We start from the raw sequence: 10,005 nt of genomic DNA on the forward strand, positions 1-10,005 counted from the left end.
CGTTGACTACAAGACATTTGAATGCATTTAACTGGTCAGAGAATGTCTTTTAGCAATAAGTGATTCTCTTAAATGAATCGGTTCACTTTTGCCGTAATTAAAGAATCAGCGGTTGAAAATCAGCGGTTGAGCCGGTTGAGCTTATTAGGATTCCAGGCGCGGTTGATTTTGATTTGTCATACACCAAAATTCGTGAAATGCTAGTTTCATTTCTTAACAAATTTCTTAAAAAGTTTTCCCCTTCCCATAGAACAACCTCTTTTAAAAGACAAATTACTACTTTTTCTCAAAAACAAGGAGAAACATTTTATCAATGTTGGGATAGATATAAAGAATTATTTAATACATGTCCACATCATGGTTTTGAAACATGGAGAATAGTTTCTCACTTTTATGAAGGTCTAATACCTAAAGATAGGCAAATGATATAATTCATGTGTAATGGAACTTTTGAAGATAAAAACCCAAATGAAGCTATGGAGTATTTGGATTCCTTAGCAGAAAATGCTCAAAATTAGGATAATATAGGTACAATAGAACCACCAACAACTTAATCAATAATTCAACAAATGGGGGTGGTATCTATAATCTTAAAGATGATATAGATATTCAAGCTAAACTTGGCAAGAAAAATTGAGTTATTAGAAATGAAAAAGAGTGGTCAATTAAAAAGTATTCAAGAAATTATTTGTCTTATATGTGATACACATGATCATGCTATAAAAGATTGTCCAATGTTACCTTCATTTAAAGAATGTCTCCATGAACAAGCAAATTATGTTAACAATTATAAAAAACCAATACTAGATCCTTTTTCACCATCATATAATCCTGGATGGAAAAATCATCCTTATTTTGGTTGGAGGAATGATAATAATGCACCACCCATCACAAAAATATTTTCAAAATAACCAAAATCATCAAGGTTATATTTCTTATGTTACACCTCCAAGAAAAAACTTTGAAGATGTAGTTTATGCATTTATCCAAAAGCAAGAGTCTATCAATATTCAGAACAGTCAATCTATGAGTGATTTGAAAGAAACTCTTGCAAAATTTTCATCTGCACTTAATATTCATGAAAAAGGAAAATTTTCATCTCAACCTCAACCTAATCTTAAAAATCAAAATCAAGAATTAAAAAATGAAAAAATTGATCAAATAAAATCTGTTATTACCCTTAGAAGTGGTACAATAGTTAATGATCCATATAGTAATGAAAACGAGGATCATTTAAAATCAAAGAGTAAGGATGATAATCCTGATACTTTTGAGAATGATGATACCTTAAATTCTAAGAATAATATGGTGAATGATAAAACATCTGAAATAGTAAATGAGTCAAATATACCTCCACCATTTCCTCATGCATTAACAAATCATAAAAAACCAAAAAGTGATTATGATATCTATTAAGTTTTTAAAAAAGTAAAGATAAATATTCCAATATTAGATACTATTAAACAAGTACCTTCTTATGCAAAATTTTTAAAAGACTTGTGTATTGTGAAGAGAAAATTGCATGTGAAGAAGAAAGCATTCTTGGCTGAACAAGCAAGTTCTATTATTCAAAACAATTCTAGTTTAAAATATAAAGATCCTAATTGTCCAACAATTTCATGTATTATTGGAGAAAATAAAATTAAAAAAGCTTTGTTATATTTGGGAGCAAGTGTGAATTTACTCCCTTATTCAGTTTATGAAAAACTTAATTTAGGAGAATTAAAACTCACTTCTGTTACTCTTTTGCTGGCGTATGGGTCAATCAAAATACCTAGAGGTATTGTAGAATATGTGTTGGTTCAAGTTGATAAATTTATATATCATGTAGATTTTATTGTTTTGGATACACAACCAATAGAATTACATAATGAAATTCCAGTAATATTGGGACGGCCATTTCTAGCAAATTCAAATGCTTTAATTAATTGTCGAAATGGAATAATGAAATTGTCTTTTGGAAATATGACTCTAGAACTTAATGTGTTCAATTTATGTAAAAAAATCAAGTTTTAATGAAAATGTATATGATAATGAAATTGAAACAATTGTGGAAGAAAATATACAAGAAGGAAACTTAAATCAACAATCTGAAGTGTTTTCAATAGAGATTTTGGAGCCTGAAAATAATTTTAAAGAAGATGATAATATAAAATATGAATTAAAAGTTTTACTATTAGATTTGAAATATGTATTTTTTGGTAAAAATAAAGCATTCCCTGTTGTAATTTCTTCCACTATTTTACCAAATCAAGAAGAAGATTTAATTAAATTACTTAAAAAATAAAAAATGCAATTGGATGGAATTTGAAAGATATAGAAGGTATAAATCCTTTAATTTGCACACATAGAATTCACTTGGAAAAAAATGCTAAAACATATCAACGACCACAAAGAAGGTTAAATCCACATATGAAGGAAGTTGTTAAGAATGAAGTATTAAAACTATTAGATGCTGGAATTATCTATCCAATCTCAGATAGTAAATGGGTAAGTCCAACACAAGTAGTACCTAAAAAGTCAGACATCACTGTTATAAAAAAAGAAAAGGGAGAGTTATTACAAGCTAGGATTCCATCTAGTTGGCGTATGTATATTGATTATAGAAAATTAAATGATGCAACTAGAAAATATCATTTCCCATTACCATTTTTAGATCAAATTCTAGAAAAAGTAGCAGGTAATTCTTATTACTTGTTTCTTGATGTGTATTCGGGGTATTATCAAATGCCTATATCATTAGAAGATCAAGAAAAACTACTTTCACTTGTCCTTTCAAAACTTTTGCATTTAAAATAATGCTATTTGTTTTATGTAATGCTCCGACTACTTTTCAAAGATGCATGTTAAGTATTTTCAGTGATATGATTGAAGAATTTGTAGAAGTTTTTATGGATGATATAACTGTTTTTGGAAACTCATTTGAAAATTGTCTTAAAAACCTAGAAGAAGTACTAAAAAGATGTGAAGAAAAAAATCTTGTTTTAAATTGAGAAAAATGTCATTATATGATTAAAGTTGGGATTGTTTTAGGACATGTGATATCTGAAAAAGAAATTGAAGATGTTATTGCTAATTTAACATCACAAAAAAAAGTCAAAAAAGTTCGATCATTCTGGGGTCATGCAGGATTTTATAGAAGGTTTATAAAAAATTTCAGCATAATATCTAAAAGGATTTCAAATCTTTTAACAAAAGATACACAATTTGAATGGACTCAAAAATGTGAAATTGCTTTTAAAAAAATAATAAATCTTTTAATCACATCACCTATTTTACAACCTCTAGATTGGTCTTTGCCATTTGAATTAATGTGTGATGTAAGTGATTATGCTATAGGAGCTGTGTTAGGACAAAGAAAATAAGGAAAACCTTATGCGATCTATTATGCTAGTAGAACCATAAATAATGCCCAAATAAATTATTAAACTACTGAAAAAGAATTACTTTCAGTAGTATTTGCTTTAGATAAGTTTCGATTTATTTAATTGGTTCTACTACTATTTTTTACACTGATCATTCTGCCATAAAATATTTATCAAATAAACAAGATGCTAAGCCAAGATTAATACGGTGGATTTTATTGTTATAAGTGTTGGGTGCAATAATTGTCTTTGCTTGGTAGAGCGATCGAACCGTGGTGCTTGAGCTGCTGTGCGGTTTAAAAGATTTGAGTTGTACCATTACTACTAGCTATAGCTTTTGGTAAAGCGGTAAGCACTCGGTCCTACAATTGGTATCAGAGCCAAGGTCACGGGTTCGATTCCCATTGATTGCAAGGAGTGCAATTATTGGGAGGGAGATTGTTGGGTGCAATAATTGTCTTTGCTTGGTAGAGCGATCGAACCGTGGTGCTTGATCTGCTGTGCGGTTTAAAAGATTTGAGTTGCACTATTTCTACTAGCTATAGCTTTTGGTAAAGCGGTAAGCACTCGGTCCTAAAATTGGTATCAGAGCCAAGGTCATAGGTTCGATTCCCATTGATTGCAAGGAGTGCAATTATTGGGAGGGAGATTGTTGGGTGCAATAATTGTCCTTGCTTGGTAGAGCGATCGAACCATGGTGCTTGTGCTGCTGTGCGGTTTAAAAGATTTGAGTTGCACCATTACCACTAGCTATAGCTTTTGGTAAAGCGGTAAGTACTCGGTCCTACAATAAGAATTTGATATTATAATTAAAGATAAAAAAGGAAAAGAAAATGTAGTAGCCGACCATTTATCCAGAATAATGACTTAATCATCTCATAATGAAATACCAATAAATGAAAATTTTGCAGATGATCAGTTGTTTTATGCTACTATTATGCCATGGTTTGCTAACATTGTAAATTTTCTTGGGAAAAATAAAATGTCTTCTCATTGGAATTCACAGGATAAGAATAAATTCTTGATAGAAGTTAAAAAATTTTATTGGGATGATCCTTACCTGTTTAAGTATTGTCCTGACCAAATTTTTCGACGATGCATACCTGACAATGAAGTAAGTAATGTTATTAAATTTTGTCATTCTGAAGCATGTGGAGGTCATTTTTTATCCAATAAAACAGCTACAAAAATCTGACAATATGGATTTTATTGGCCGTCTTTATTCAAAGATTCACATTTATTTTTCAAATCTTGTGAAAACTGTCAGAAGATGGGATCAATTCAAAACAAAACATGATGCCTTTAAATTCAATCATATTTATTGAAATATTTGATAGTTGAGGGATAGATTTTATGGGTCCATTTCCATTATCTTTTGGATATACTTACATTTTAGTCTCTGTTGATTATGTTTCAAAATGGATTGAAGCAAATGCATGTAGAAATAATGATCATAAAGTTGTTATAAAATTTTTAAAAGAAAATATTTTTAGCCGATTCGGAATACCTAGAGAAATAATTAGTGATGGAGGAAGTCATTTTATAAATAAATCATTTTCTTCTTTGTTAAGAAAATATGGCATTACGCATAAAGTTTCTACCCCATATCATCCTCAAAGTAATGGTCAAGTTGAATTTGCTAATAGAGAAATAAAACAAATTTTAGAAAAAAACAGTTAATCCAAATCGAAAAGATTGGTCTTTAAGATTAACTGATGCATTATGGGTATATAGAACTGCATTTAAAACATCATTAGGGATGTCACCATATAGGTTAGTTTTTGGTAAGCATTGTCATTTACCGGTTGAAATTGAGCATAAAGCTTATTGGGCAATTAAAGCATTTAATATTAATTTAGATGATGCATCTAAATTAAGAAAATTGCAATTAAATGAACTTGAAGAATTGAGAAATGATGCATATGAAAATTCAAAGATTTATAAAGATAAAACTAAAGCCTTTCATGATAAAAATATTATGAGAAAGTCATTTGAAATTGGACAAAAAGTTTTACTCTATAATTCTCGTTTGCATTTATTTCCAGGAAAACTAAGATCGAGATGGTCAGGACCATTTTTAGTTAAATTTGTTTATCCTCATGGTGCTGTTGATATTGAAAATCCTAAAAATAATGATGTGTTTAAAGTTAATGGGCAAAGACTTGAGCATTTTATAGAAAATGAAATTTTTAATGATGAGTTTATGCCTTTATATGATCCTTAATAGTTGTTTGATATTTTCATTTTTTTTTTGCAGATTCTAGTCATTTCCCTGTTAAGTGGCGGATAATGGTACTCCGTGACTGTTTAAGTCGGTTTCTTCAGTTTTCCCAAAATAATAATAATAATAATAATAATAATAATAATAATAATAATAATAATAATAATATGGATGCTTATATTGTGAATCTTCGTAAATATTTTGCTTGTTTACCTGATAATGCGTTGAAAAAAATTTATAAAGCTAGATGTGATATGGATGCTTATATTGTGAATCTTCGTAAATATTTTGCTTGTTTACCTGATAATGCGTTGAAAAAAATTTATAAAGCTAGATGTGAGCGACTAAGGTTGATGATGTTATATAACATACCAAATGATGTCCGTTTGATAATTGAAGCAAAAGTCCGATTGGTTGGGGAAGCAACTGAATTAATAATAAGACATATGACAGGATTTGGTAAAAGCACATATGCCAAAAAGTAAAGAGCTAAACGTATAGGTGGATGTCATAAATGTGGAAGGTGGACTTGTAAGGGAAAATGCAAAAATGTTGGAATGACATCAATGAATAGAGAAGATAAAATTTTATTCATTAAGAATGACCTGAGTAAAGAGCCTTGTATAATTTTCTAGAGGTTCTTGATACGCATTCTAGTGGGTACATGCAAAATGAACTTTTAAAACTATGGTGGCAATTTCAACAGGAGGAATATCAATATGGACGGTGGAATCAACCTTAAAAAGATCATACTGTAGTAACGCATATCTGTTTAGGTAAGTAAATATATATACAATTTCATCTCTGGAATCTGACGTTAAAAGACCATGTTTGCCAATTTATAAGAAAATTGGATGGGAAGCATATCTTCGACTCATATAAGGCGTTGAAGTCGTTACTAAACGTAAAATCAGAGGAAGATGTGAGCCAGAATCACAACTACGCTGTATCTATGTGTTTTAATTTTGTCATTTTATTTTCTTTTAATAATAATAATTCCCTGTTCAAATATTGATTTTTGGCATGTTACGCTTATAAATTCATATGATGTGATCTAACAATTACAAAAAATATATTTCTCAACATGTCAACGTCCACGGTAAGTAAAAGCAAAAATATTTGTTTATTTTGTGGATCTAGTGCAGGAAAAGATTCAATTTATGAAGAAGTAGTAGAAAAGCTTGGAATAACACTTGCTAAAAAAAGATTCATTTGATATATGGTGGTGGTGAAGTTGGTCTCATGGGAAAAGTTGCAAAAGCTGTGCATGCAGGTGGAAGTGAAGTCTTAGGCATTATTCCGATTACCTTAGCCAGTTTTATTGGACTAACAATAGGAGAAGAAATGAAAGTGGACAACATGTATGAATGAATTACTCAAATGATTGAACATTCAGATGCTTTCATTGCTTTGCCAGGAGGTTTCGGTACTTTGGAAGAAATATTTCATACTGTTTGTTGGGCACAAATAAATATCCATAATAAGACAATTGGTTTGTTAAATGTTAACAATTATTGTGATAAACTGCTATCGTTTCTTGATGATGTTGTGGAACAACATAAATCCGCGAAGGATGTTAGTTTCTGCTACAAATGAAGGTGAACTTATTGATTTACTGCAAGGATTTAGTCATTAACCAGATCCATTCTTATCTCAACTTTATTGGCCAAAATCCAAGTGTAAGAAAAGAAAATTCATGTGATGCTAAACTTGTGATTCAACGGTATGTTTTAATGTTTTTTTAGGTATGAATAATCTCCACTTCTTCTTCTCTTAGTTTTTTTATTATATGAAAATAAAAATATATACATATATATTAATAATAATAATAATAATAATAATAATAATAATAATAATAATAATAATAATAATAATTTTGAGTTCAATATCGAGTAAGGTGTCAGTAAAATGCGCCTGAGACGCATTAGTTAATAATTATTGGAAAATCACAATACGCTAGATTTTAATATTCATTATATTCAAATTACAGATTTACAAGAAAAATTAGTTTTTCATATGTACCAATTTATATATATATATATATATATATATATATATATATATATATATATATAATTGTGTGTGTTTTCAAATAAAATAATTTCTAAACTTTTTATGAGAATATATTTAAAAGATATAGTTTGTATAGTTGTTAACATGTATAATTGAAAGAATACTTTTTGCAAAAGTATAATATATACTCACACATCTTTTGTGAGTAAATGGTGTGAAATGAGAAAACAATTAATAAACTTTTATTGATTATTAAAAAATGGTTAATTACAAGAATATAACTCCCCAAACAAAATTTAAATTTAAAAAAAAGTAAATAAATAACAGGCTGCAAAGTTCTTTGTTCATTGTAAATTTTTTTCTACATTTGATTGATGTACTATCGATGTGTTGTAAAAAAAAACATCAATCAATATGTTCTAAAAAAAAACAAAAACAAAAACAAAAAGATTTGTTTGTGTTGTATAAGTTTCAAAGGTAGTTGGATGTATCCGTTTTATAAATGTTTATATTTATAGACATTTATGATAGAATGTTTGGACTAAAAAAATTATTGTAAAATTTTGCAGTCACGTTATTTAAAAAAAATAAAAAAAGAGAAAAAAATGGGATTTTATTCTTTGTAAATTTCTTATTTTATTTTCAATATTAGTTTATTTAATTGTCTTCTTTAATATTTAGCCTTTTTCATTGAAAGTTAATATTCATTCCAACTCCATGAGTGAAAATCAGCTATTCATTAAATATTTTGATCTGAAAAATATATGGAGTTGAGACTTTTACAATAATATTCTTGATATTATACATGTTATGTTGGGTGGTGTGAATTATATTTTTGACTATATTACCATAAAAAAAGTAGAAATCATATATATATATATATATATATATATATATATATATATATATATATGTGTGTGTGACGCCCCCGATTCGGCTACTGTCCTCACTGTACCAAGACGAGTCTTTCCAGCATGCTTATATCCTCACTCACACGCACCTTAGGAAACTTCCCAGGAGGTCACTCATCCCATAATTTCCCCAAGCCAAGAACGCTTAACTTTGGAGTTCTTATGTGATGAGCTACCGAAAAGAAGATGCACCTTTTTTATATGAGTAGTACATATCAAATCTTTTTAAGCCCTCTTCAACTGTACAGTCTATTACATTGAACAGTCTCGGAATCCCTCTCATTCCGGTGTGATATCGGTTCATTCATGTTCCCTCCACCTAGAAGCCTGCCAGAAGCCTCTCATTGTCCGTGCAACCTCATGGAACCGACGATCACCCCCCGCCCTCTTCAGCCCCGGACCTCACATGCCCACCAGCTTATGCTTGGTTCGTCCCCGAACCACACCGTACTATGAGAGGTCGGCTCTGATACCAACTGTGACGCTCCTGATTCGACTACTGTCATCACTGTACCAAGACGAGTCTTTACATCGTGCTTATGTCCTTACTCACACGAACCCTGGGAAACTTTCTAGGAGGTCACTCATCCCATAATTGCCCCAAGTCAAGCACTCTTAACTTTGGAGTTCTTATGTGATGAGCTACCGAAAAGAAGATGCACCTTCTTGATATGAGTAGTACATATCAAATCTTTTTAAGCCCCCTTCAAATGTACAGTTCATTACATTGAAGAGTCTGGAATCTCTTTCATTCCGGTGTGAGATCGGTTCATTTATGTTCCCTCCATCTAGAAGCCTGCCAGGAGCCTCTCATTGTCCGTGCAACCTCATGGAACCGGCGATCACCCCCCGCCCTCTTCGGCCCCGGGCCTCACAATATATATATATATATATATATATGTATCGATATATATATATGTATCGGTATATGATTTTGTTTTAAAATGAATATATTTGTATATTTGAATATATAAAAGGAATGAAGAATCTAGGTTGTGATTTTCCGATAAATTTTATTACTAAGGGACTAGTAATAAGATAGTGTGGGGGTGTGATGAAATTTAAAATTAATAATTTATTATATGTTAAAACCTGTATTTTAAAAATTTAAGTTTCATTAAGATTATAAAATTATGTTATTTTAATATTGTTTGTTTATATTTAAATGTCTTACTAAATATGTTTTATTTTCAGATTTTCTACGTGATGGTACAATAATGATAACTCAAGCTAGAAAATTCAAACGGAGGTGATTCAAACATGTTTGGAATCCTTGAGAAATTATCTACAACTTTGTAGAGACATGATTGCCTAAAAAGTTCATTAAGATGATCAAATTGTGCAAAGATCAAAAGGAGGACAAATTTACTTTTACTATGACCAATATATAGTAAAAAAATCATAGCTATTTCAATATTTAACCAAATGAGGTGAACCAAAAGGACAAAGTCATCTACAGACAATTCCCCAAATGTTTACAGTATTTAGCATAGTC

The 10,005-nt window shown here is 30.0% G+C and overlaps 1 pseudogene; it reads right to left on the bottom strand.

The window, feature by feature from the left end:
• Window positions 1–264: 264 nt before the first annotated feature.
• On the bottom strand, window positions 265–364 carry LOC140817639 (small nucleolar RNA R71; annotated as a pseudogene).
• Window positions 365–10,005: the final 9,641 nt, after the last annotated feature.

This window comes from Primulina eburnea, chromosome 16, assembly GCF_022965805.1.
Source record: "Primulina eburnea isolate SZY01 chromosome 16, ASM2296580v1, whole genome shotgun sequence".
Lineage (NCBI taxonomy): Eukaryota > Viridiplantae > Streptophyta > Magnoliopsida > Lamiales > Gesneriaceae > Primulina > Primulina eburnea.